This window comes from Chlorocebus sabaeus, chromosome 21 (genome assembly GCF_047675955.1).
Source record: "Chlorocebus sabaeus isolate Y175 chromosome 21, mChlSab1.0.hap1, whole genome shotgun sequence".
Classification (NCBI taxonomy): domain Eukaryota; kingdom Metazoa; phylum Chordata; class Mammalia; order Primates; family Cercopithecidae; genus Chlorocebus; species Chlorocebus sabaeus.
In genome coordinates, this window is record NC_132924.1 from 100,995,616 (window position 1) to 101,021,786 (window position 26,171).

The 26,171-nt window shown below is 40.1% G+C and overlaps 1 protein-coding gene and 1 pseudogene across 1 annotated transcript in view; one reads left to right on the forward strand and one right to left on the reverse strand.

Annotated features, from left to right (window-relative positions):
- Positions 1-26,171, forward strand: part of SND1 (staphylococcal nuclease and tudor domain containing 1) — a 440,492-nt gene that overhangs the window by 206,176 nt on the left and 208,145 nt on the right. The window lies entirely within an intron of this gene.
- LOC103227331 (CD2 antigen cytoplasmic tail-binding protein 2-like) lies at positions 1,203-17,648 on the reverse strand (annotated as a pseudogene).

Genomic DNA, 26,171 nt, shown 5'->3' on the forward strand with positions numbered 1-26,171 from the left:
TACTTGCATACAGGTAGAAGTAATGGATATGCATGAGTGATGCTTAATATTTCAGGAAGCGTAACACATATTTACCATTTGGTAGGTACACAATTTATTCTTTAATAAAAACAGTATATTGGATACCTTTCAAATCAAGAGGTGTGCTAGCCAGCTACTTCCCTGGGTATGCTTGCTGTAGCTGGTAAGCTAGCTATCTACTTTACCTGTTTATCTGAGGTGATGAAAAGGCACAGGGCTACCAAATTAGTGTTTTTGGAAATGTTTTTACTCTATCACCACCTGAAAAGGCTTACTCAAAGCCATAGTCCATGGAGCTTTTAGAATGGCCCTTCCTGCTGTGATACCTTGGTTAATTTTTCTGCCTTTAGTGAAAATGTGTTTTAAATAGGGAAACAAAAGGAACTTGGAAGGATTTAGCAAATACTGTGATCTTGGAGGTGAGTATGTATGTTAGGATTGGGAGATGTTTAAGAGCATTAACTTCATAAAGGGAGGTAGGCTGTTCTATCAGGTTTCCGTTGTTGGTTTTACATGGAGTCTTATGAATTTCTAATATATCTGCTTACATATAAACTGGTATTCAGCAGACTGTTGCTTTAATGTGAGCATCTATTGTGTTCAAAATGTGGTTTATAAGCCATCACGCATTAGGTCAGTAGCAATGGGAACTATGTTACAGTTCTCACACCATCCTTCCTTCCCAGTGAAAAAGGGATCATTTAGTCATTGACTACAAAATCACCTTTTCTTTTTTTTACACCAAGAAGCAACTAAACAATTCATTTATTCCTGTCAGGACTTTTTCAGAAATTTCCCTCTGAAATGTTTATATTGCTTCTTGTGTCACTTAGCACCCTCTGCAGCTGTGGAAAGATCAGATCATTGAGTCAAGGTTGACCACAGAGTCTTTGTAGTGGTTTATTGTCTTTCAAAGCAAGGAACCAAAAATATCGCTTCCTTTCCAAAGAGAAGGAGAGAATTTCAAAGCCCTTAAACTTTTGCTGGACTTGTTTACTGCTTGTACTAGAACTATGAATCAGTAAGTTAAAAAATATTCTAGTTTCCAATTCTTAGGAAAAATGTCAACACTTTTTTTTTTTTAATGTATTTTTGTTTTTACTTAGTTTTGTAAGTGGGGTCTCTCTTTTTTTTTTTTTTTTTTTTTTCTGTAGCACAGTTGGGGGTGTTTACTTGGCAAGCAGAGCCCAGGCAGGGAGGCCACAGGACCCCGACAGGCACCTCCAAGGAGAATTTTCATAGAAGCGAACACTCAGGGATCAAGGCGAATCCAAAGGGGCTGTGGAGAAGTTCCCTCGCTTCTGGCCATTAGCACAGCCAAGGCCCCACAACTAAAGGCTTTTATTGGGAAAGGGAAATTGACTGAAAAATGGCCTCCAATTTCCTCACTGCCTGAGACACTTGGACTTCCTCCACAAAGTTCAAGAAAGAAGGGCCCATCAAACTTGGCCCCCAGCAGGCTCAGATGTAGAGGTCAAAGTCAATGCATTTAGAGTTGTAGAACTGACCACCAAGGGGGTCCAGCTTCCAGCAATAAACACCATCAGGAAAGTAGCCTTCACTCATCCAGGTCTGCATCTGGGCACTGGTGAAGGGCCCATGCAGCTTGGCATCCCCCAGGTTCACCCACTTATATTCCCACATCACATCCACCAGACCATCTCGTGGCAACTCTGCTTCTTCTTTCTGGGTAGGGGTTGGGGTCTCCAGTTCCCTCTCCACCACTTCCTCAGTGAACATGTCCAGGGAGCGTGGGGATGTGGGATTGTGGGGTCCCTAGGGCCTGGCACTCCAAACCCTTCAGCCGCATGGCCAACTGTTCCCTCATTTCCTGGTGCCTGCCAAGGTTGCCCCGGGCCACCATCTGGTCAGCCCACTCGGAGAGCCGATCCAGGTGCTGCGGGGAACTTGGTCACCTGGGCCCCTTGCTGCTCCCTTTGCCTCTTCTTGGGCCCCCAGACGCTTCAGTGCCCCAACCACTGTCTCTCTAGACAGTAGGAGCTCCAAAAGTCCCTCCAAGAGGGCTTGGGCACTCACTGGGGTCTGGCCCAAGCTGTCTTCCTCTTCCAAGTCTGAGGCCTGGCGTGGGGTCTCATTTCTAGAGCTTTTACCTGCAGAAGTTCTGTACTCTGTTTATGCAGTGCAAATCTAAAGCAGCTGCCACAGTCTGGACCTTAGCAACAGTGACATTGGGTTTGGTCCAGTTGCTAATGGACTCTGGGGAACAAAAACACCACTCTCCTGCTCCTGTGATGCCAGCTGGCTGGTATGTGGGCCATAAACCATAATGGACAGGTAGTGGGATTCCTCTTCCTGGACGTCTTTTTCCTTTCTGACCACTGTGAAATAAAACTTATTTTGACCCTCTACCCTAAAAAGCAACATGTGCTAAAACAAGTTTCTTCTGACAAATTTGTTCTTATCTAGAATGATTAGGTTTGGTAGGAGAACATAGAGTTATACTTCCAATTAGCATGGTTTAGTGTTTCTCTGAGTAGAATGATAGTCTTATAGAATCGAGACTATTACTTCAGTTTCTTCCTCTGAACAAAATGTTGTTTATGTATACCTGCATTTACATAAACTATAGGGGATGTGAAAATGACTCTCTGGGGCTGCCTCTCTCCATTTTGGACCTTTCTAGACCTCGTTGGTTTGACTGGTTCTGCTCTCACTGTCAGAGCAGATCATTCCAGATGCCATTATGTAATTTTCTGTTTTGGGATATGTGTTTGCATGGGTGGGCGGTTTTGTTTTGTTGTTAAGTGATGTTTAATGTCAAGCCAATAATAAACTGGGTATGTAGGCTTGGTTTTGTCATAATGACCACAAGTTAGCTTATTTGTCCTTGTTTCCCAGAGAGGCAGCGAGCCACCCTTCCCCACCCCTACACGATGTCTACGTTTTGCAGGGGCTCTTGTCATCACAGCTGCCTAGGAAGTACAGCATGGCCAGTTGGCAGTTCTATTCTGCAGAGACAAAAAGGAGGAATCTTCTCTCTGGTTGCTACCACGACTGATTGGTTGGCTTCCTGTGACCTAAATAGAACCAGTAGGAATGAGTTTGCTGTTCCTGAAATAATACTAAAGTTTGCTCTATTCCCTTCCCAGAATTCTCAGGACCTTGTTCTTTGGGAAGGCCAGGTGATATGACACATTTATGATTCTGGGGCCTTAGGTTGTATTACATCATTCTTGGCCCTTGATTTCTCGAGGAGAGTAATATTAGCTGAAGTTTTCTGTCTGGGTAGTTTTTCACAGAACTTGATAGAATCACCTGGAGTACTTACAAAAAATGGTGACGCCCAAATTTAAAATCTAAATACTGATGCATGGTGTTTTATCAGTGTAAATCTTCACCCCTAGAGGTTCTTGCTTTATTTGGCTGGGGTGGGGTCTGGCATTAGTGTTTTAAGTGGTGATTCTGGTGTGCACCCAATATTGTTAACCACTGAGAAGCGGAGTCTAAAGGAAACAGGAGGTGCCAAAACCAACAATCTGCTCTCAGATTAAGTCTGCAGCATAGATATAGGTAATAGGAGGAATAAGAAAGACCTTACAGATGTTTATGTTCTCAGATCACTTTTACAACTCTGTTAATTTCTTCAATACCAACTCTGTTTGGAAAAGGTACATGATGGCAGAGCAGTGGAGGGGCCAGTGGGGAGATGGTTATTTCTAGCTCTGCCTCCAGGTTAAAGTGTGACCTTGCAAGTCAGTTAACCTCTTTTCCTAAGGCCCTTAGCTGGTCTTTTTTGAAAGTGGCATTAACAGTACTATCAACATTATGCTTCCTTAATATGTGTCTTCTCGGTAATGTAAAATTCCTTCAAACCTCTTCTAAGGTTCTTGGTAGAGGGGATTTCACTGGTAGGAATGTTTATGGGTGAGACAAGCAGTAGCAATGAAGCCACAAGGTTCCTTTTGGCTGTAACATCTAGTTGTAGATTTTCCCTTTTGTAGCTCTTCCTTCCTAGGCTCTTGATTTTAGGTAATTAGGTTTGCTTGGAAGTATGGATTTACAAAAGTCTGCTTAAGGTGCTTGTTCTTCATTAATGTAATCATATTTTACCCAAATAGTTAATTCTTAGTAATCCCCACCAATCAACTCAGTGGCCTGATTGCCATTCGCCACTGATGTGACCTTAGTTGAATTGCTTATCTGAGAGAGCAGTGGTGTAGTGAAACGGTAGTATAGTGAATGAGCAGTGGTGTAGTGAAACGGTAGTATAGTGAATTTGGACCTGTAAGGTTCCTTTTAACCCTATCTGTAACTGATTTTCAAATTCATCGATTTTATCTAGCCAGTGACTGTTTATTATTACTGTTGTTTTAAAACACCTTCCTAGAAGGAATCCTTAGGCAGTAAAAGGTGTTAATCTCTTTTGTTGTCTCTCTTATTGCTAGCTAACCAAAACTGTATCTCCAAGTAATAAATATTTGTGTATCTCCAAGTCATAAATATTTGGGGTGATGAAATAAATTCAAGTATAATCATTTTTCAGGCTCAATGTCAGTTGGTGGGTTTATAAAGACTGAAACCCAAAATTAAATATCCAAGAAGCCCTAGAGTTTATGGTGTTCTATTTTGGGGGATAGCCTATGTATATGAAATTAATAATGTGTATTTTGATGACCAAAGTATAATTATTTGGCAGCCTTTAATCTAAACTGATATGCTGGAGTAGATTTGCTGTTTTATGTTGACGTGCTTCTAGATATAACCCCATTTATGACCCTAGCTGTTTTCTTTCACACCTTTCTAAAAAGGGGCTTTTATTCAGCCAGTAAGCACAGGTATAACAAACTAGCCAGTGCCAATTGTTAAATATCTTGAATATCATCCATGTTTATAACATAATATTTTAAGAATTATATGACCTGGTCTTAGATAACCCTTCAAGGCTGCTTTTCAGGGAGAGATGTAAATCATTGTATCATGAGTTGGCAGAGAAGAGGGAGAATTAGGAATGAGTATTTCCATTTTGGTTTGGATCCTTTGAATTGGAAATATTTTCTGTACCTCACCTTGCACTGTTAAGATTTTGTGTGTTGAGTGTGACTGAGAATCATTGCTTGTGAAGGGATGCTTTTCGCCTGTCTACCTGTCATTCATTTGTTTTGTTTTTGTGTTTTGTTTTTTGAAACAGAGTCTCACTATGTTGACTAGGCTGGAATGCAGTGGCACTATCTTGGCTCACTGCAACCTCCGACTCCCAGGTTCAAGTGATTCTGCTATCTCAGCCTCCTGAATAGCTAGGATTACAGGTGCCCATCACCACACCTAGCTACTTTTTATATTTTTCAGTAGAGACAGGGTTTCGCTATGTTGGCCAGGCTGGTGATCCTGACCTTAGGTGATCCACCCGACTCAGCCTCCCAAAGGGCTGGGATTACAGGCGTGAGCGACCGCTCCTGGCCTTATTTGTTTTTTAATCAGTGCACCATTCCATGCTATAACCTAAAACAGTAAGTAGAAGTCTGGAGGCTGTGATTTTCCCATCCAGGAACTCAGGGGAAGAATGGAGTGTATAGGCAGAGCATGGCCATGCCCACTTGTGCCACGTTTTTGTTTTGCACTATGCTTCATCTTTAACACATTTGTTGAAGACTTTTTCACATTGATAGATTATGTCTAGCAATAAGACATTAGTATTCATTGTGGATTAGAAGGTAATCCCCACATTATTACCCTCACCTTCTGCAGTTTAGCTTTGATTTCACTACCTAAGAGGTCTTTTTCTAGAAAGTACATGTTTTTTATGTATGGCAGCTTCAAAAGCAGGAGCTGAAGAATGCATTCACTTTTCCTAGTCTGCTAAAGGCAGGGACTGTGGAAATAGAATCAGACTGTCGTTATTCTAAAACTTTTCTGGATCAAATTTATTTCCCAAGCATGAAAAGTTAACAGCACCCTACCCGCCTAGAGTATTTTGGGGGACAAAAGAAATTCTGACTTGATTACCAGGAGTCTTGTCTCCCTCTTAATATGTCTCTAAGAAGTTTTTTGCCCTAGAATCCAGTGCCCTGTGATCTTAGGACAATTCACCATTTGCAGCATAATTTATAAGTTACCCATTCTCTCTTTCCCCTGTAATAACAAAATTGCTGTGATAGCCATGCAACCAGTTAAAAAAAATTCAGGTAATTCATTTCTAAATTGGAGCTTGTTTCTTTTAAATCAGCCTTGTAATGTATTACAGACATCACTCTCGGCATTGGCTACAGAAGTGATTTAATGCTGGGTTTTTAATGACTCCTTCATTAATTCTGGTATTCTGGGATTTAACACTCACTGGCCTTTGACCACCGGAAATGATGGAAACTTTGGTTTCATGCATATTGGATAACACTGGGCTGTTGCTGAAGCCATGAATCTTGCCTCTGCAGTGGCATGTGTGATTGAGAGTGTTGCGGATGGATGGGTGCTCTCCCAGGCTGTGCACTGCTGCTGAAGAGGTGAACATGATATCTTTATCAGCTCAGGGTGACCTCTTCCCAGCACAGTTGCATTTGAAGCAAGAATTTGCACTGACAGCTTTGTCTCCTGGATCTCTGGACTTGTGAAGTCAGACTTCACCTTTTCAACTATTTCCTAAAAGATGCTTTCTTTGAGAACATGTCCCTTGATGTCTGTATTTTGGATTTTTTTTCTTCTGATAAAGTCATAGAATTTTTTAGTAGAAAGACATCGATAGGACTATCTATTCCACCTTCCTCATTTTGCAAACAAGGCAGCTGAGTCCAGGAGGAATGACGTAACTAGGCCCATGCTAATAATAATGAAAATTAATAACAACAACAGTGACCGCCAACATATATAATGCTTACTGTGTGCCAGGCACTATCTAAATGTAGTAATTCATTTTTTCCCCACAAAATCTTCAGGAGGTAACACTACACAGCAAGTCCAGTATCCCACACAGCTTCTTTCTGTACCTCCTGCTGCTCTTAAAAGCGGAGAAGACAGTGTTGGTTGCATTCCTTACTCTTAATGGAAGCATTGTGAATGTTCCGTGGAAGCAAGGTGCCAGTTTATTTACTGTAGAGTCTTTTGGCCAGAGTGTTAATACCTTGAATAAATGCCATGTTCTTTCTTCCCTAAAAAAAAATTACTGCTTAGTAAAGAGGAAGTCACCTTATCCTTAGAGTATACCATATATTCATATCATCACAACATAACCTAGGACAGGGGCAGGCAAACTCTTCTCCAGTTTTTGGAGTTAAAGTTTCGTGGGGACACCACACCCATTTGTTTGCACATCATCTATGGCTGCTTTACCTCTTCTCAGAGGCTGTCATATTACACTATGCTCCCTTAGTCACTTTGTTTTGAACATATGAATTAACCAGTGCTATATGAAGGTCATATTGCCAGAATCGTAAAACAATAGCTAAGTTTTTTTTTTTACACAAATATAGTAATTATTCCTGTGAGTGTGACCCCCTCATTACAAGCACCATGGAAAGTAACCTGTTAAAGCTCACCTTAAAGAGCAGTGCTCTAAGGTATAAGTTGGCAAACTTTTCTTCAAAGGGCCAGATAGTAAATATTTTCAGCTTTGAGAGTCATATGGTCTCCCTTGCAGCTATTCAACTCTGCCTTTGTAGTGGTAAAGCAGCCATAGATGATGTGCAAACAAATGGGTGTGGTGTCCCCATAAAACTTTAACTCCAAAAACTGGAGAACAGTTTGCCTGCCCCTGTCCTAGGTTACGTTGTGAAGATATGAATATATGGTATGCTTATAAGACAAATGATAAAATTTCAAAGTGAGAGAAAAGTACCTCAAAAAGTGTCTCTATTGATGGTGTATACTCCGGTGTTGAATACACCCATACAGAGTGCAGCTTGAGCAAAACTTTTCTGAAATGTATACTTAATGATGTATAAATGTTATAAATAAGTACTTAATTTATTTGAATGGTTAGATATTTAGGATAAATAAGAAACTTCTCCCATTTTTCTAAGTCTTCCCCTACCCCCCACCCCAGGAAATTAGGTAGCTCTTTATATGCAAGCACGTTTTCTTGTCATCTTTTTCTCTTGACCCCTATCAAAGGCTCAGTTTATGAGGAAACAGCATGTTTTGGAAATTGTTTTCAATACAATCTGATGGCTTCTCACTTCCTTCCAATTGAGCTGTCTCTACACTGGTCACTGGGGGTAGAACAGTTCACCACTTCTGTTTGGTGACACCAGCAACCATCCATCCACTTCTTGCCAGTGGTGCTCTTCTCCTGGTTATTTGAATTTGTGAGCATGTCCTTGTTTTTCTGGGTGTCTGATTCTCGTATTTTGTTCAATGCTACCTAAGTCTTGCTATCTAGAACACTTCTGAATCTGTAAAACAGCAGTCTTTCTTATTAGAATTTTATTACTTTGCTGCCAATTTAATTTTCTGATTTCTTTCTGTTGTCTTTCTCCCTTTTTTCATTCTCACCAGTTCAGTGCTGACTAATCCTTTTCTTTGTATACACTGTCAAAGTTTTTAATGTGATCTAATTGAAGGCACTTCCCTGCACTATGGATTTTGCTGGTCTACTAGAGACAGTTTTTCTTTATTTTCAGCGTGCCCCTTTCCAGATGCATCTGGAATAACAGCTGCATTCCCACTCCTGAATAAAATAGGTTAGGAAAGCTTCTCATTGGCAAAGCACCTGGACTCTTTGGCAAGATTGGAGGTAAACTCCAGACCAGATCCATCACCAGGAGAATGGGAGGACCAAATTTATAGGGTGGAGGTAGACCATATGAATGAGGATGTGAGTGAACTGGTGTTATAGAAGCACCATTTATATAAGGGATTAGATAATCTGTCATTATGCTAATTCTGGGTAACAGATGGTGGAGAGTTCTGCATCTCAACAGCAGTATTCACCATGGGGGAAATTAGCTTGCACCTAGATCAGCAGTCAGGCAGGAATTCCATTGAGAGAGAAATACTATTGATGATTACATTAGTGTATCCCTCTGAGGGCATCTACACATATGCTGGGTTCCTTCAAATTATCTATAGTTGACATATGCTTGGCCATGGCCCTTACTAAGTTATAGGATCTCTGTCCTTCTATCTGTAAAGAATTTGAGGTTAATTTAGGAAGATCAAGATTGGAAGTAGGTTAGGAAATGTGGCTCAGAGCATTATTGTATCACACAGTTTTTCTTCAAAGAAAGATGCCATACAGATGTCAAAAACATTGTTTGTCCATCTTTGGAAATGAACTCCAGAAATGAAATGAGAAGCAGGAACTGGATGTGTTGTTTCTAAGTGCCATACCTTATCTTTGGTACAAGATTAAACAAACAAACAAAAAAGATTTAATTAAGTCCTTTGGCTTCACATTCTCTAAGGGACTGTCTTGATTCTGTAATTCTTTTTTTCTCCTTTGTGGTTTTGTTGTTGTTTTGTTTTTGAGACAAGGTCTCGCCCTATCACTCAGGCTGGAATGCAGTGACATGATCATGGTTCATGGCAGCCTTGACCTCCTGGATCCTCCTACTTCAGCTTCCTGGGTAGCATGCCATCATGCCCAGCTAATTTGTTTATTTTTATTTATTTATTTTTTATAGAGACAGGGTATCGCTATGTTGCCCAGACTGTGGTATTTTATGTGGTATTTTGTTAAATCATAACTTTATCTACCCTTTGTGTGCTGATGATTGCCAACTTTTCATTTCTCCTTATCTTTTCCCAATTTATCACATACCTGCTTTTCATTTCCATTTGTATCTTACTCCCATTTCATAGCCAACATGCTTAACTCTAATGCTGATTAAAATGAAAGTTTCAAACTCCAGTGTGCCCAAGAATCACCTGTGTAGTTTATTAAAATACAACCTAAGCAATGGGCTAGACCCAACTTTTTTAGTACTCACCAAATTAGACTCTTCTCCTGTCAAATGAGTCTATTCCTTTTCATATCGGCCAGACACATTGAGCTTGAAGAGAAGCCAAGAACCTAGACAACTCATTTTGAAGAGCTGTCAGGTTGATTGGACAACCATTAAAATGTATCACCACTTGTACAGGGAATATTCCAGATGTGCTTTAAGTAGGCATAGTCATTCATATTTAATGAGTTACTAAGTTGGATTATGAGCTATGGTTCAAGAAGCATATAGCATTTTGGATTGGGAAACCTAAAAGCTAGGGGCTGCCCATCAATAATAGCTTTGATTCCCACCAGGAGCTGAAATAATTAAAGGCGTTTTATCCTGCCTAGGTGTTCCTTGGGGTTTTGAGAGAAAGCAGTTTCATTAGGAGGATGGTGATTTAGTTATTTATATGTTAAAGAATTCTCTTATCAGTTCTTTCCTTCTACTCTTGCCATCCCTCCATTCCATAAACTCAACAAGGCAGATCCAAGCATTTTGTACCTGCACGTTTTCCCCCTCTTCAAATCTTCCTGCATTATACTCCTGGATTAATTTTCCATAAATACTGTTTTAATGGTGTTATTTCACTAGCATGGCTATTTTAGACTTTGACCATTTTTGTCCACCAAGCCCCCCTGCTCAACTATATCTCTTCCCATCACTCTCAGCAGTCTCACCTCTTACTTTATGGAGTAAATATAGGGTTATCGGGAAAATGCCTTTAACTTCTTGTTCTCTCAGCTTCCAGTTTGCCTTCCTTATTATGCTTGCTTTCTTACCTCCTGCCTCCCCATCTCTGTAGACAGTTTCACCTTCTTCTTTCCAAACTAATTGTTCTGCCTACATGCTCTAGATTCCAGTTCTTTTGTTCTCCTTGGGATTTTGTGCTATTGGCTATTCTCTTTTTAACTAATTTTATTTTTAATTGTCCTTCAGTCTTCTATCCTATTATATCTACTTTTCTTCTTCTTGTCTTCTCTTCATAGCCAAATTAATTAGAAGAATTAAAAGACATTTTAATTCTGTCCCATTTGCTATTCATTCCTTTACCTTCTAACTTTGAACCTTCCCTGTTATTCACCAATACTTCCCTCAAGGACACTTCTTAGTCTTTACTTTTACTTGACCTCTCTGGAGTGTTTAATACTTTTAAAATCTTGTTTTTCTTCCATCTTTTCAGTATACCACACTTTTGTGGATTTCCTTCTATAAAGTCTGATAACTTTTTCTCAATCTGCTTTGAGGGCTCCTTAAATATTTGTGCTTCCTAGGCTTCTCTCCTTGTCCCTCTTCTTACCACTATTCAGTCTCTGGGTGATCTCATGGCGATGCTGCTGACTTCCCTATCCCTGTCTCTAGCAGGCTTCCCACCTATATTCAACTGTTGTTCCTTTACTCAAATGATCCTGTCTTTTGACAGTGTCACCATTTATATAGTCTTTTAGTCTAGAGATCGTGGTGTCATCTTTGTCTCCTCCTCACTCCCAGTACGTGATTACCTATTGGTATATCAGGTTCATCCTATCCTGTCTCTCCTCACTGCGTGGTTTATGCTGTCAGCGTAGAATAACTCAGCAGTTCTTTTTACTAGCCTCTCTATTTCTAGTCTTACTGCCCTCCAATCCATTTTCTACGTTACTGCTTTAATTCTCTCTCTTTTTTTTTTTTTTTTTTTTTGAGACGGAGTCTCACTCTGCTGCCCAGGCTGGAGTGCAATGGCGCGATCTCGGCTCACTGCAAGCTCCGCCTCCCGGGTTCCCGCCATTCTCCTGCCTCAGCCTCCTGAGTAGCTGGGACTACAGGCGCCCGCCACCACGCCCAGCTACTTTTTTTTTTGTATTTTTAGTAGAAGCGGGGTTTCACCGTGGTCTCCATCTCCTGACCTTGTGATCCGCCCGCCTCGGCCTCCGAAAGTGCTGGGATTACAAGCGTGAGCCATAGCGCCCGGCCTAATTCTCTTTTTGAAACACACATCGGATTTTTAGAATCATTCCACAGCCTTACCAGTAGAGTATACAAAGCCATGGTCTGGCCCCTCCCTACTTCTCTATGTTTATATGTACATTCCCCTGTTCTCATTTACCATTCCTTTAAAAAAAAAAAAGTTAAATGCATTATTATTGAACTTAGTATGCTCTGTAACCTGGAGAGAGCATCTGGTTAGCTCTTACTCATCCTTCAGAGCTTCATTTCTCAGGAAAGCTTTGCTGTGGGTACCCTGTCTAAAATCTGAATTGTGCATCTTGTGTGGGTCTTCCCCCAGCACTTGGTGCTTACTTACAATAAGACTCATAGTGGGCCAGTCACGGTGGCAAAGTGCCTGTAATCCCAGCACTTTGAGAGACCAAGGTGGGTGAATCACTTGAGCCCCAGAGTTCAGGTCCAGCGTGGGCAACATGGTGAAACCCTTTTCTCTACTTTAAAAAGAAAAAAAGAAAAAAAAAAAAGCCAGGTGTAGCAGCATGCGCCCGTAGTCCCAGGTACTCAGGAGGCTGAAGTGGGAGGCTCACTTGAGCCCAGGAGGTGGAGGTTGCAGGGAACTGTGATTGCACCACTGCACTCCAGCCTGGGTAACAGAACCAGACCCTGCCAGCAACAACAAAAAAGACTGATAGCACATACAGCACTAGGTGACAAATATCTATTTTATTCCCAGTATGTAATATATTTTCTGCCTCATAGAGGGTATTTGAGTTAAATGCTCGTGTCCTTTCCATGGCTCCCCATGGGGTATGTCTTTATTTCTAAGCTTGGATAAGGTCTGAAACACAGATGATGCCTTGTGTGGCATCATTTAGATCTTTAGCTTTGTCTACCACCCTAGAGGTCCTTCAGGTCAAGTTAGTCTGCTTGGTATGATAGAACAGAAAATATGACTTAAAAGGTGAATGTCTTTCTCAAGTTTCGTCGTACTAAAGCCAGACTTGGAATTTAAAATCTCATGTTTCCAAATGTAAGTGAAACTCAACCTCATTCGCATGTAATCTCCAAATTGCACCTGTTTTCTTAGGCCACACGAACATTATTTGGTTGTTTTATTTTTTAACTTTAGTTTGTGGGTTTTTTTTTTTCCCCCTCCATCTCTAGTCAACAGATTATTTACTGAGTTGAGTACATGACGTTGCCAGGCTCCAGCTCTTTGCACTGGGGATAAATCAGTGAATATAATAGAGAGATCTATTTTGTGCGGCGCTTACATTCCAGTGGGGGCAATCAGATAAAGAAACAGTGAAGATATATAGGTGATGAAAAGTGCTATAGAGAAAAATAGAGCTATGAAAGAGTCGAGGGAGGTATTCCAGGGCTAGGAGGGGGAAATTTTTTAGTAGGGAAGCCAGGGAAGAGTCAGGGAGGCCTCAGTGGCAAGGTGTCAGGAGCAAGGACCTGAAGGATGGGAAAAAGCAAGCAGCAGAAGGCAAAGGCAATGCTAGAGACAGAGGTCTTATGGTCAAGTGTCCTGGATAGCAAAGAAGGCTTTAGGGTTGGAGCAGAGGGAGCAAAGGTAGGGGTGGTGGGAAATGGGGTTAGTGAAGAAGGGAATGGGGACAGCAGACTTGTAGGCTGTACTTGGCCTTTGCTTTGAGTGAGACAGGAGCCATTACAGAGTTTGGAGTAGAGGGATGGTGACAAGTTTTGTCTACGTTGACCTTCAGAGATTTATTCTGGTTGAGAACTATTCTGATTATTCTAGGTGAGAATGGAGTTTAGAGTCATTAGTGCTTTTCTTCTCTCCTTTTAGTAAGTTAAAATCCCATTGACTTTTTTTTGGAAGTAATTACAGATTCACAGAAGTGGCAAGGGTAGTAGAGAGAGGTGCATCCCATGTACCTTTCACCCAGTTTCCACCAGTGGTTAAAGCTCATATAATTATAGTACAATATCAAAACCAGGAAGTTGACATTGATACAGCGTCTTTGTATAGTTCTATGCCATTTTATCAACTGTCGATTCACATCCATCCCAATGAAGGTAGAAAATTATTCAGTCATCACAAAGGTCTCCCTAGTGCCACCCCTTCTACCCGTTTTCCTTCCCATCATCCCTCTGACAACTGTTTTCCATCTCTGTAGTTTTGTCATTTAATGAACATTACATAAATGGAATCATAATATGTGATTCTGTGAGATGGGCTTTTTAAATTTAGCATAATGCCCTTGAGATCCATGTAAGTCACTCCTTACATAGTTTGTTCTGGTTGACTTCTAATCTGTGTATTGAATGTAGGAGACAGGCTGTCATGGTGGAAGGATGCCTGTTTTATGACTTGAGACCTGAGTTCTAGCCCCTGTCCATCACTAAATACTACTTACTATCTCTGGATCTCAGTTTAGCCACCTATAAAATGAAGAAGAAATTACAGTCAAGGTTCTTTCAGTAATAATTTTTTGGTGAGAGGACTGTAGTAGTCACCAACTCCATCTGCCTTTTTAATACTTACTGTGCAATAATCTCCTATGGTCCTTAGTATATTGTCAAGCTCATACCACTCAAGAAACAGCTCATAATGGTTTTATTGACATGTTGCTGCTACTTATCTTTTTCTAGTATAAGCTTGATAGGCCAATATACTACTTAACAAGCTACAGCCATGCATTACTTAACAATTGGGACACCTTCTGAGAAATGTGTCCTTAGGCAATTGTCATTGTTTGAACATCATGGAGTGTACTCACACGAACCCTGATGGTATAGCCATCTACTACGCACAGACGCTGTATGGTATAGCCTGTTGTTCCTATACTAAAAACTGTACATCATGTTGCTGTACTGAATACTATAGGCAGTTATATGACACAATGCATGTATTTGTGTATGTGAACATCTAAACATAGAAAAGGTATAGTAAAATTAGAGTATAAAAGGTACTTACTGTGAATGGAGCTTGCAGTACTGGAAGTTGCTTTGGGTGAATCATTGATGAAATAGGAAATGAATGTGAAGGCCTAGGATGTTACTGTACACTACTGTAGACTTTATAAACTATACACTTAGGCTACATTAAATTGATTTAAAAAAGTTTTCATTTTCAATAATAAACCTTAGATTACTATAACTTTTATTTTATAATGCTTAATTAAAAAAAAAAGTTGACTCCTTTGTAATAACACTTAGCTTAAAACACAAACATCAGACAGCTACAAAAATATTTTTATATCATTATTCTGTAAACTTTTTTCTATTTTTAAAATTTATTTATTTTACTTTTTAAAACTCCTTTGTTGAAAACTAAGACACAAACATACACATTAGACTAGACCTACACAGTCAGGATAATCCATATCACTGTCTTCCACCTCTACATCTTGTCCCACTGGAAGGTTTTCAGGGGGCAGTAATGTAGATGGGGCTGTCATCTCCTGTGATAACAATACCTTCTTCTGGATAACCCTTGAAGGACCTACCTGAGGCTGTTTTACAGTTAAATTCTTTAAGTTGAAGGTGTGCACTCTAAAATAACAGTAATAAGTATGGTAGTAAATACATGCACCATTAACATAGTCATTTATTATTGTTAGCCATTACCATTACTGTCTGTACATAATTGTATGGGCTATGCTTTTATAGGATTCATAGTGCAGTAGGTTTGTTTTTACCAGCATCACTGCAAACATATGAGTAATGCATTGTGCTGCAGGCTATGACTACGCAGTCTCTAGGCCATAGCAGATTTTTTAGCTCCATTATAATCTTACGGGATCCATATGCATATATGTGCTCCATCATTGACCAAAACATCATTATACAGTGCATGACTGTGTGTAAATGTGAAGATGAGTGTTTGGTTTTTCATTATTTTCAATGATAAGATGCAGAAAACTGTATCTTATCACTGAAAATAATGAAATTCCTCCTGCTACCATAGTGCTCCACAACTAGAAATGTGTAAGGTATGCTTAATGCTCATTGAAATGATACACAATCTTGTTGGCCTCAAATATTATCATCAAATGTCATTATAAAGATATGGATAGAAGTTTGAATCTATATTGAACGTGCACTTCATGACTATTAATAAGTAGATCCTAGTTCATGTTAAAAATTAAATTATAGGCTGGGAGGAGGGACTCAAACCTATAATCCCAACACTTTGGGAGACCGAGGCAGGAAGATTGCTTGAGATCGGGAGTTTGAGACCAACCTGGGCAGCATAGTGACACCCCATCTCTATAAAAAAATAAAAAGATTAGCCAGGCGTGGTGGTATACGCCTGTAGTCTAATTCATCAGGAGGCTGAGGCAGGAGGATTGCTTGAGCCCGGAAGTTCAAGGCTGTGGTGAGCTAGGATTGTGCCACATACTCCAGCCTGGACAACGAAGCGAGATCCTGTCTCAAAAAGAAAATTCATTATAATATGTCTAAGCTAGAAGCTATTTTATAGAGCATTTAGATCTAGCATCTCATTTTATAATAAGGTATGGAAACTGGCACAGGCTTAGCACATTTACGTGAGGTGAAACAGCTATAGAGAGAGCTGAAGTTAGAGCCCAGATCCTCTGCTCTATATTCCTGCTCTGTGCCATGTAGGCTTTTGTGAAACAGGCTCAGAACTGCTCTCTGGCCTGAGAGGGCTGAAGGAAGTGCGTAAGATTACATGACTTTCGGTATTGAAGAATAAATACCAATGCTATGTGTAACTTCTTTCTTTTGTTGGTATGGATGATAGAGAATTCATTGATCAGTGTTTATTCCCAACATTTCCGTTTGGCCATATACATTTGTTTTGCTGTGCTCTTCTCCGTCTTCACCTATTTTTTATAATTTAGGTGAGGATTGTTTTTCCTATTAAAATGTTGATATGACACAATATCTTACATTAATTAGACCTTCTTTAAAGCACACATACACACACACAACTCTGCCATGCGGTGAACTGTCTTTTTTAAAATGTTGGTTTCCTCTTTTGTAAGCTTTAGAAAACAAACAAAAAGCTGAATATGTTTTTGGTACCTGCAGATGTGAAATTATTTTAACTGGTAAGAAGTTTACTGTCTGTGATCGATTTTTTTTTTTTCTATTAGGAAAATGAATGTAGTTGGGGCATCATATTTGGTTAGAAATGTAAAGAAAATAACTAGGAGAATATATCTTTGACCAACAACAGACCTACCTCACATTTACCTTGTTCATTCATTCTTAAGAGCATCTAAATTGATCTCTTTGCTGGAATATGGTGGTATCTTTGAAAACCAGAGATTGATAGGTTCTTTATTTTAAGATACTCATCTCTTATATATTCCACCATTTAATAGGCCATTCACGGATATTTCTAAACTTGCTTTTATTCTTCACCCAGTGGCAGTATCCTGGAAGCCACCTTCACTTCATCACCAGTATTCTCTTGCATTTCTCCTTTTTAACTGTTGGGTTTCAGGTGGGTTGGGGAACCTCACAGAAATTTATGTGTTCAAGTGGAAAACATGTCATTAAGTTCCTACTCAGCTAGTGGTGAGATGACAGAGCAAGACAGAGTCCTTCCCTCTTACTCTATCCTAAGTACCTAAACAGAGGATTAAAGATTAAGCACTACCCAGCCACCTTTCCTGGACTCTGTAATTGGAGTGGGATTTGCCCAACCATCTGCCTTAGACACTGCAGCTGGAATGGGAATTGGGTAATACACGGCAAGCCCAGGAAAAGAAAATCCTGTTGTATGTCCTTACCTGGGCATTCAAGACTTCCTGAAGCCTGTGTCACCTACCTCTCATCCTGGGCCTGGGCTCCCGTGTTTCCTAGTTTAGAAGAAGGCATGACCTGTGCAACTCATGCTTAGGGACCATTTATTTTTGTTTTGTTTTGTTTTGTTTTGTTTTAGAGACAGGCTATGTTGCCCAGACTGGAGTGCAGTGGCCATTCTTAGGCATGATTATAACACATTGCTTCCTTGAACCCCTAGACTCAAGTGTTCTTCCCACCTCAGCTTCCCAAGTAGCTGGGACTACAGGCACATGCTACCACACCCCACTGTACTTTTTATTATTTAACTCTTGAAATCAAACCTCATAATGTACTGCTAAGATCCTTCTGGTTGCAAGAAACAGCAACAACTCTGACTATTCTAAACAAAAGGAAGATGTATGGGACATTATGAAGAGCTGATATAACTCACTGGAGCATCAGGCTTGGAAAAGAGATGGGAAACAGGTCTGCTGCAAAGGGCCAAGAAGCCAGTTGCAGAATTGTTGTCTTTAGTTAGGAGCAGTCTGGCAAGGACACCCTCCCTTATGGTGTCACAGGGGCAGGACACCACTGTAAATGAATTCTAACTGTTCCCTCTTTGTTGTATTAGTCTCCACGCAGAAACATTTAATAGGCTGAGCCTCTGTCACGTGTCTCTCTGCCCCACCTGCCAGGGACAGGGACAGGGTAGTCATCTGATGATTTTCATCTTCTGTGGTGTACAGCTTAGCATTGCATCCAATTAAGAGTACAACAGTGTGATATGTTAAAAGAGAGATGACAGTTGACTGTTACATCCATTGTTTAACATGTGAAAGTTGGCTTTCAAACACATATTGAAAGACCATATTATGCACAAAAGTTTGAAGTGACTATAATCATTTTTTGTATCAGGACCCTTTGAGGTTACTGACTTGAGTCCAGAGTCTAAGACAGTGGTGGAGTAGAGAAAAGTCCCCTGAGTGACTACACAAACTCTTAATTCCTGCTCCCACTGTCACTGACTGAGAGAAGCTGAGGATGTTTTTTGATACCTCTATTCACACTCCCCATACTGATCTTTCTTGTGAAATTTTGTTTCTCAAAGGATAGAGGAGCAGAAAAAAAAATAAGGAATGAAGGAAACATACCTAGATCTACAATAAACATTTCTACATTACGTTGGAATGTATCTTAAGAGAAATGAAGAGGTCATCAGACATTTTCGAATCATTTCTCCCATACCCCTCAAAAAAATCATCTGAATCCCCAGAAGGCCTGCAAATTATTGTAATTAAATGTTTAATATATAATTTAGCTAACATATTAGTACTAGAGTGTTCAAATTTACAGTATGTGGATAGATTATTTTTAATATGCTAATAAATTTTTAATGTATGAAGGGCAACTTAGATAATTCATGTGCACAGTATACTTATTTCTATTTTATAGAATTATAAAAGCACAGCAGTATAATAACGAGAAACAGGCTAAGAATCAAGGCTTTTAGATGCCCATTGTGCTGATGTCACTCTGTTTTTCTTTTAGACAACAACTCATTTAAAAATTTCCTTGGTTTCTCTCTGGGTCTGTCTTCATCTGGGTATGAAGGCATTTGGATTAGTTTATCTCTATGGAGTCTTTTTGCTCAAAAATTCTATGACTCAGTCAGTTATTACTTTGTTTTCATCCAGCAGCCCACAGAACCTCCTGGGAACTCAGTGAGTAAAATCAATCAGCTAGCCAATAAATATTTATTGAGTGCCTACTAAGTGTTTTGCTCTTCTTGGATCTGTAGGGAATATGATCTAGTTGGGAAGACAAAATATGTACCCAAAAAAGATAATATACAGCAGTAAAAGCTGAGTGCCAGATGAGTGGTGCAGCTACAGGCACTGGCATGGGGAGAATGCCAGGTTTGGTTGGTGGCTAAGGATAGCCTGTTCAGGCTAAAGCAGAAAGTTGGAAGGGATTGAACGGAATAGGGTCAGAGGTATATGAGGGTAGATTGTAGAATACCTTTCATAATCTGTTGCCCTGTAATTGTGGCTCTGTCGAGTCAAACGAAAACTGGATTTGAAATCAGAAAACCTGGCTTCTAATCATGACTCTGCCACTTACAAAATGATTACGTGTGGCAAGGCTGCAATGTTTTTCTCTTCTTTGGAAGCAATATATACTGCCTCTGTATTCTGTATTACTAGAATGATTAGGTTAATGTGTGTTTAAATGCCTATTCCATGGTGGACATCCTGTAGATATTCATTAAGTCTGAAATATTATTTTGAGTGAAAATGGATGAGAGTTGTGTCATCAGATGTTTTCAGATTATAGGTTGGATAAGGTCATTGACAATGTCCTTTTTATCACAGAAACACCATGTTTCTACCTCCAGCCTGTGTGTGCCTCCTCCTTGGTTCTTTTTCACCTACAAGCTTTGTAACCTTTCTGTGCTTCAGGTTTTCTCATTTGTAAAATAGGGAATAATAATAGTCCGGATCTCATCAGAATTTTGTGAAGATCAAATGAGTTAATAAATGTACAGCGTTTAGACTAGTGCTCGGTAAACTTTAGTCTTCCTCCCCTCCCCTACCCATTTCCTTTTCCTGCTCCCCTTTGCCCCCCTCTGTCTCCCAGCCCTCCATCCTGCCTTCTTCTCTTTGTCCTTTGCTCCTTCCCCCTTCATTGTCATCATTCAGATATGATGCTAATGATTGTCTTCGTATTAGAAAATTTCTAAAAAAGTTTTCTGTGGTGGTTGTGGTGTGTTTAAGGATGAGGATTACTTGCCAACCTAATCCTTTAAGAAGATTCAGCTGACAGTATTTGGAATTGGTCAGCATCGCCAGGAGACCAGGTAGGGGAGGCTGTAATAGTCCATGTGAGAGGCAGTAGGAGTCTCAACTGGGGTAGAGAGAGAGAATAAAAAAGGAAATGTTCATGGGAGAAACACTGTAGGTTTGAGTTCAGAGATTTTATACAGGAATGAGAGAGATGTCAGGCCTAGGTGCTGAGAGTATGATGGTCCTCCAGATAGGGCTGTTGGGAGGAGGAGCTGATTTGGTAAGATTCAAAAACGCTTTTATCTAGGGAAGTGAGTTTTATTTTTGAAATGCTGAGTTTTACACAATGATGAATCATACAAATTCACATGTCCTGCAGATAGTTGAAAATGTGAATGCATGGCATATTTAGCAGTGAGTGGACCAGTTTAGTTGGATTGGAAGTGCATGTAGTTTACTTTCTTCAAGCTTAATCCAGTATTTGATTGGTCTAATCTTACTGTTCTTGAAGGATCTATTTGTTTCCTTCTGGGAAAGAAGTATGTTTGTTGTATAGCAGGAGTGTCACTTTGGGGACATTACCCCATATTCTGTCATTTAGAGAGATTCAGACAAGTCTATGCAGTTTCTTTCTATTAAACAGGTTTTTTTTTTTCTTGTTTTTCTTCTCTTACTGTGCTGATTGAAGATCAGGGAAAACATTAGATATTTGAAGATGGACATTGTTTTATTGCCACTTATATTTAATATGCCCTACATACTTCAGCCAACATTCATCATATGTCCTGACTTCCCTAGATATTTTGCTGACATGGAAGTGCAGTGGCATTCAGAGAGGAGCTGGCATAGCGGAGTCAAATACCAGTTTTAGTTGTCTTATAAAGCCATAACCATGATATTGCTGAATAAATGAAACTATCAAATAAGAGGTGGCAATAAGATTACAGTACTGCAGAAATCCTGGGGGCAGAATAAAATTGTCTATTTACTAAGCATAACTATTTGATAAAACTGTTTGATGTTATGCCTTCTTCCTTCTCTTTTTCTAAATTGCTTTGACCCACATTTTTAACACTGTATTCTCTCTACTTGCCAGCTTTATAAAGTGGGTTGTTGAATTCTACTGCTCCCATGTATATTTCTGTCTTATCTTCCTCTGCCCATTCGTTGTTCTTTCCGGAGATCTCAGGTAGGTGCTCACTTAGGTAGGAAGGGAATGAGTGGAAATTAGGTAATGGGCATGCTATTTCTCAGAGATACCTTGGAGCAGACCAGTAGCTCTTCTGGCTGGGAGATTATGAAGTGACATTTCTTTATCACCCTTCTTATTTATTTATTTATAAGAGATGAGGTTTTGCCATATTGCTCAGGCTGGTCTCGAACTCCTGAGCTCAAGTGATCCGCCCACCTAGGCTTCCCAAAGTGCTAGGATTACAGGCATGAGCTACTGCTCACCAGCCAATTACCCACTTTTAAAACCCCAGATATCTTTGGTTTTATTTCTTTTCTTCCCAAACTGAAGGGAGCTATTGGTACTCAGTGAGTTGTGGCCTCTGAAGCTGGAGAGGTGTTTATCGGGGCTCAAATGTAAGCTGCTTATTAATAATGAACTTTGAGTGGGTATGTGCTATAGGAATTCAAGGGTATATTTATCTACAAAACAGTCATATCTTCATTTTATGGAATGACTTTTTTTTCCCCTTTCTCTCGTTCTCTGTCCCCTTCCCTACCTCCCTTGTTTCTTTCATGAAGCATCTCTACTAATGTTGTTTATGGGTGTCCTTTGGTTTCATTCTAACCATGCATCCTTTTGAGTTCTTAAAATAGGACTAAGTCCATATATCAATCTTCATTGTTTTATTTCCACTTCCTCCCCTCATGAGGAAGAATGATTAGGATTCATTAATGCACAGTCATTGTTCCCCTGAGTTCTTGATTTTTGTATCTCCAGTATCTAGAAAATGCTCTCAACTCTCAGTTGTATTTACAATCACAGACCTGTACATACTCTGAATGCTCCTTAAATATGAACTAAAACTTGTTAGAGAGATTTGTTTAGGAGGGTATTCTTTTTGCTTTATTTGCTGTAAGTTCCATACCTGCTCATTCATGAGTCTGATTTTTTGGGGTCATGCCTTTATGTTGCCATATAACCACAGCTGTGCTGGTGGGTTGTCAAATGGTATAGACAATTGGCTCTCACAGCCTGGAGTAAGGATGCCCTGCCCCAAGACGCTGCAGCTCTTGACAACCCTTGGTTTTCTCGTCACTCCACACTAGTTACCAAAGCCTGGCTAGGGATGTCGAAGGATTTGTATTTTCCTCTGTTTTCAGACTATATTATGAATTCTGGGGAAGTCTCTAGCCACTGTTTTGATTCTTTGGTGGTTTCCTTGGTGGCAGGACTTGTTAAACAGAGAATGGGCTTTAAATTGTTAATCAGTGTAAACGGATTTAAAAAATCAATTTCAGTCATTTTTAGAACTACATAAGTTTAAGGGGGAAGTGAAAAATAGTGAAGAAGGTGGGAGAGAGATTTAGTAAATCTATAAAGCATGTGTGCCACCTCAAATGTTTCCAATTATCGAGGTTTCCAAAACAGAATCTCCTGTCTACGGATGCAGCTTGGTTATGTGAGAAGTGCCTCCTAGATATATATGAAGAACAAAAATGGGGACAAAAATATCGACGATCCAGATTCACAGGAATTCAACCAGTGGAGACTGGAGAATAAAAAACACTGGGTGGGAAGAGTATGGGGGGACTCCTTGAAGATGCCATCACACTAGCTTTTGGAAGTTCCCTGTTACTTTCTATGACTTTTTCCTTGGAGACCTGGTTGGAAAATAGTAACTTAATGAAAGATATTTGCACATTGCTCATTGTCTCTAGATCTCTCTCAACTATAATTTTTGCCCTTACCCTTTAGAGATTTATTTTGTCAGCTTACAAAAGCCAAATCTGTCTCAAGTCTGAAATGGTCAGGTTCCTGCTTGAAAGAACATAGATGTTAGACATCTTAGTGTGAACTTGTAGGGAAGATCTAAAGAGAGCCTTGCTTTGGGCCTGTTCACCATTGAGCATTTTTCCTACTTGCTAACTGTCTTTTGGAATAGGTAGCCCACGTCCTCCATATATATGAGCAAAGAAACTAATAATCTGAAGAAAATAGCTTTTCAGTCTTCTGAGCTTTCTACCCTGTTATTGAATCCTGTAGTGACCTTCCTTTCTCGTTTCTAACCTAGTTGCAAAGAAAGATATCAGCACCCTGTAGCTTCCCTTCTAGATCAGCCCCACGGTAAAACATCCCCTGCATAGCTGATGATAAGTGAGATCAGCCATGTGGTATGTTAGGAATCAGGATCGGAACTCTGTCGCCTTCGAACCTCCATCCTAGCTCTTCTGAGAATGCCTGTAATTGTGGGGAAAGTATAGTCCATGTGTAAAGGGAGTAGGGGCAGTTTTCCAGCATTAAGACATTGGAGTTTTTGAGGGTCATGTGTGACAGAGGCCTAGGATACATGCCTGATGTATCTATGATACATGAAAAGCCATGAGGTGCCTTTTGTGCTTAGTTTATAAAATTTTATCATAGGGCCTTGAAGTTACCATAAAGAATATGTAATAAATATATGTGTGTGCATGCATGCAGGCATCTGCATGAAATATATGCTTCTACTATCGATGAAGTAGTAGTTCCCCTTGAAGTCCTGCAATTTTAGTTACCTATGATCAACCACAGTCTGAAAATATTAAATGGAAAATTCTAGAAATAAACAACTCATAAGTTTTAAATTGTGTGCCTTTCTGAGGAGCCCCATTCAGTGATGAGATAGATATCTTACCTTCCAGCCTAGGCTATGAATCATCGCTTTCTCCACTGTATCCAGATTGTATACACTACCCACATCTTAGTCTCTTAGTAGCCATCTCAGTAATTAGATCGACTGGCTATGGATGCTTGCATATTGTTATAATTGTTCTATTTTATTAGTAGCTATTGTTGTTAATCTCTTACTGTGCTAAATTGTAGGTTAAACTTTATTATAGATATGTATGTATAGGAAAGAAATACAGAGTTCAGTACTATATGCAGTTTCAGGCATTTACTTGGAGGGGTCTTGGAGCATATATTTCTTGCGAATAAGGAGGGACTACTGTATTATGGATATACTACCCTATTAATTGTATTTCTTTTCTTTTCTTTACCTGTGACTAAAATATATTGCAGGCTCACTTCTTTATGGGTTTACTTTATTCTGAATATGTGCCCACATGTGTTTACCTTAAGGAAAATATTCGGCTTTTCTGATCTCCATGGACGCCTCAGGGACTGATAAAATGTAGATAGTTTTTAAGTGAAAAATATTTTCAAAGAGCTAGATAAAAATCTATGAAACAGAGCCACTGAGTTATCTGCATCCTTTTCAGCTGGAGAATGAAGGGGAGGGTGTGTGTGTGGGTATAATAGTGTTATTCCTTGTACCCACTCTCGTGATACTGTTGAGGTCAGAACGTGATACCCCACAGGGTGACATTTTGACATGCCGAGAGGTCTCTAATTTTGTCTACCTCACCCAGCTACCCACCGTCTCCCACAGCTCAGGGAGGGACTCTTTCTGGAATTTCCTATTTGACTAAGATAGCTTCTTTCCAACAGAAATGCAATTGTCTTAAGTCCCCTTTCTAGAGATCTCACTAGCTCTCCCTGCCTCTTCATGGTTTGACTCCATAGAAAGTTAGCAGTGGTTGGTGTTTGGTGTCGAATGGAAACAATTTTTTTTTTTTTTTTTAGACAGTCTCTGTCACCCAGTCTGAAGTGCAGTGTTGTGACCACGGCTCACTGCAGCCTTGATCTCCTGGACTCAAGAGATCCTCCTGCCTCGCCCTCCCAAAGTATTAGGATTATAGGCGTGAGCCACCACAACAGCCAAAACAATTCAACTTAAAGCAGTTGGGGCAGAAGCTGGATGCAGTGGCTCATGCCTGTAATCTCAGCACTTTGGGAGGCCAAGGTGAGAGGATCACTTGGGCCCAGGAGTTCGCAACCGTCCTGGGCAATATAGCAAGACTCTGTCTCTACAGTAAAAATTTAAAAATGAGCCAAGCATGGTGGCATGTGCCTGTAGTCCTAGCTACTCGGAGGCTGGAGTAGGAGGATCCCTTAAGCCCAGGAGTTTGAGGCTGTAGTAACTATGATCATACCACTACACTGTAGCCTGAGTGACAGGGCATGACCCTGTCCCTTTTACATATATTAAAAAAGAAAAAGCAACTAAGGCAGATCAAAGGCATATGTGCTCAGAGGGGTAGTCTGGCTTGGGGTGTCAGAGCCCCATAGGAGAGGAAGGCAAAAAGGAAGGAAGAGAGTGAGAGATGGAGGAGAAAAGAGAGGGGAGGGGAGGGGAAGGGAGGGGAGAGGAGAGGAGAGGAGAGAAATCTAATTATTTTGGAAATATAGCACTGGAACATTATTTTCCTAGCCAAGTTTTCCCAGCATGTAATCAAGGACGATAACTTTCTGCATGCTTTCCCAGCTTTTGTCTTCCTCCTTTCAATTATCTGGGACTTCAATTTAAAAAGAGAATGAAAGGGAGGGAGAGAAAGTGGAATTAGCCTAGATCCATGTACTTGACTGTCTCATTCATTTCTTTGGGCTGCTAATGAAAGGTCAGGAGATTTTCTCCTGGCTAAAGATGGCTCAGAACCTGACACTACTGGGTTGATCAGTTGCCCAGTAAGAAAAGAGAACATTAAATTGTATGCCGTGACATTATGCTGCTTTAGACAAATTTATAAATCCTGCTTTCTTGAGTGTATCAGTAATTCTACT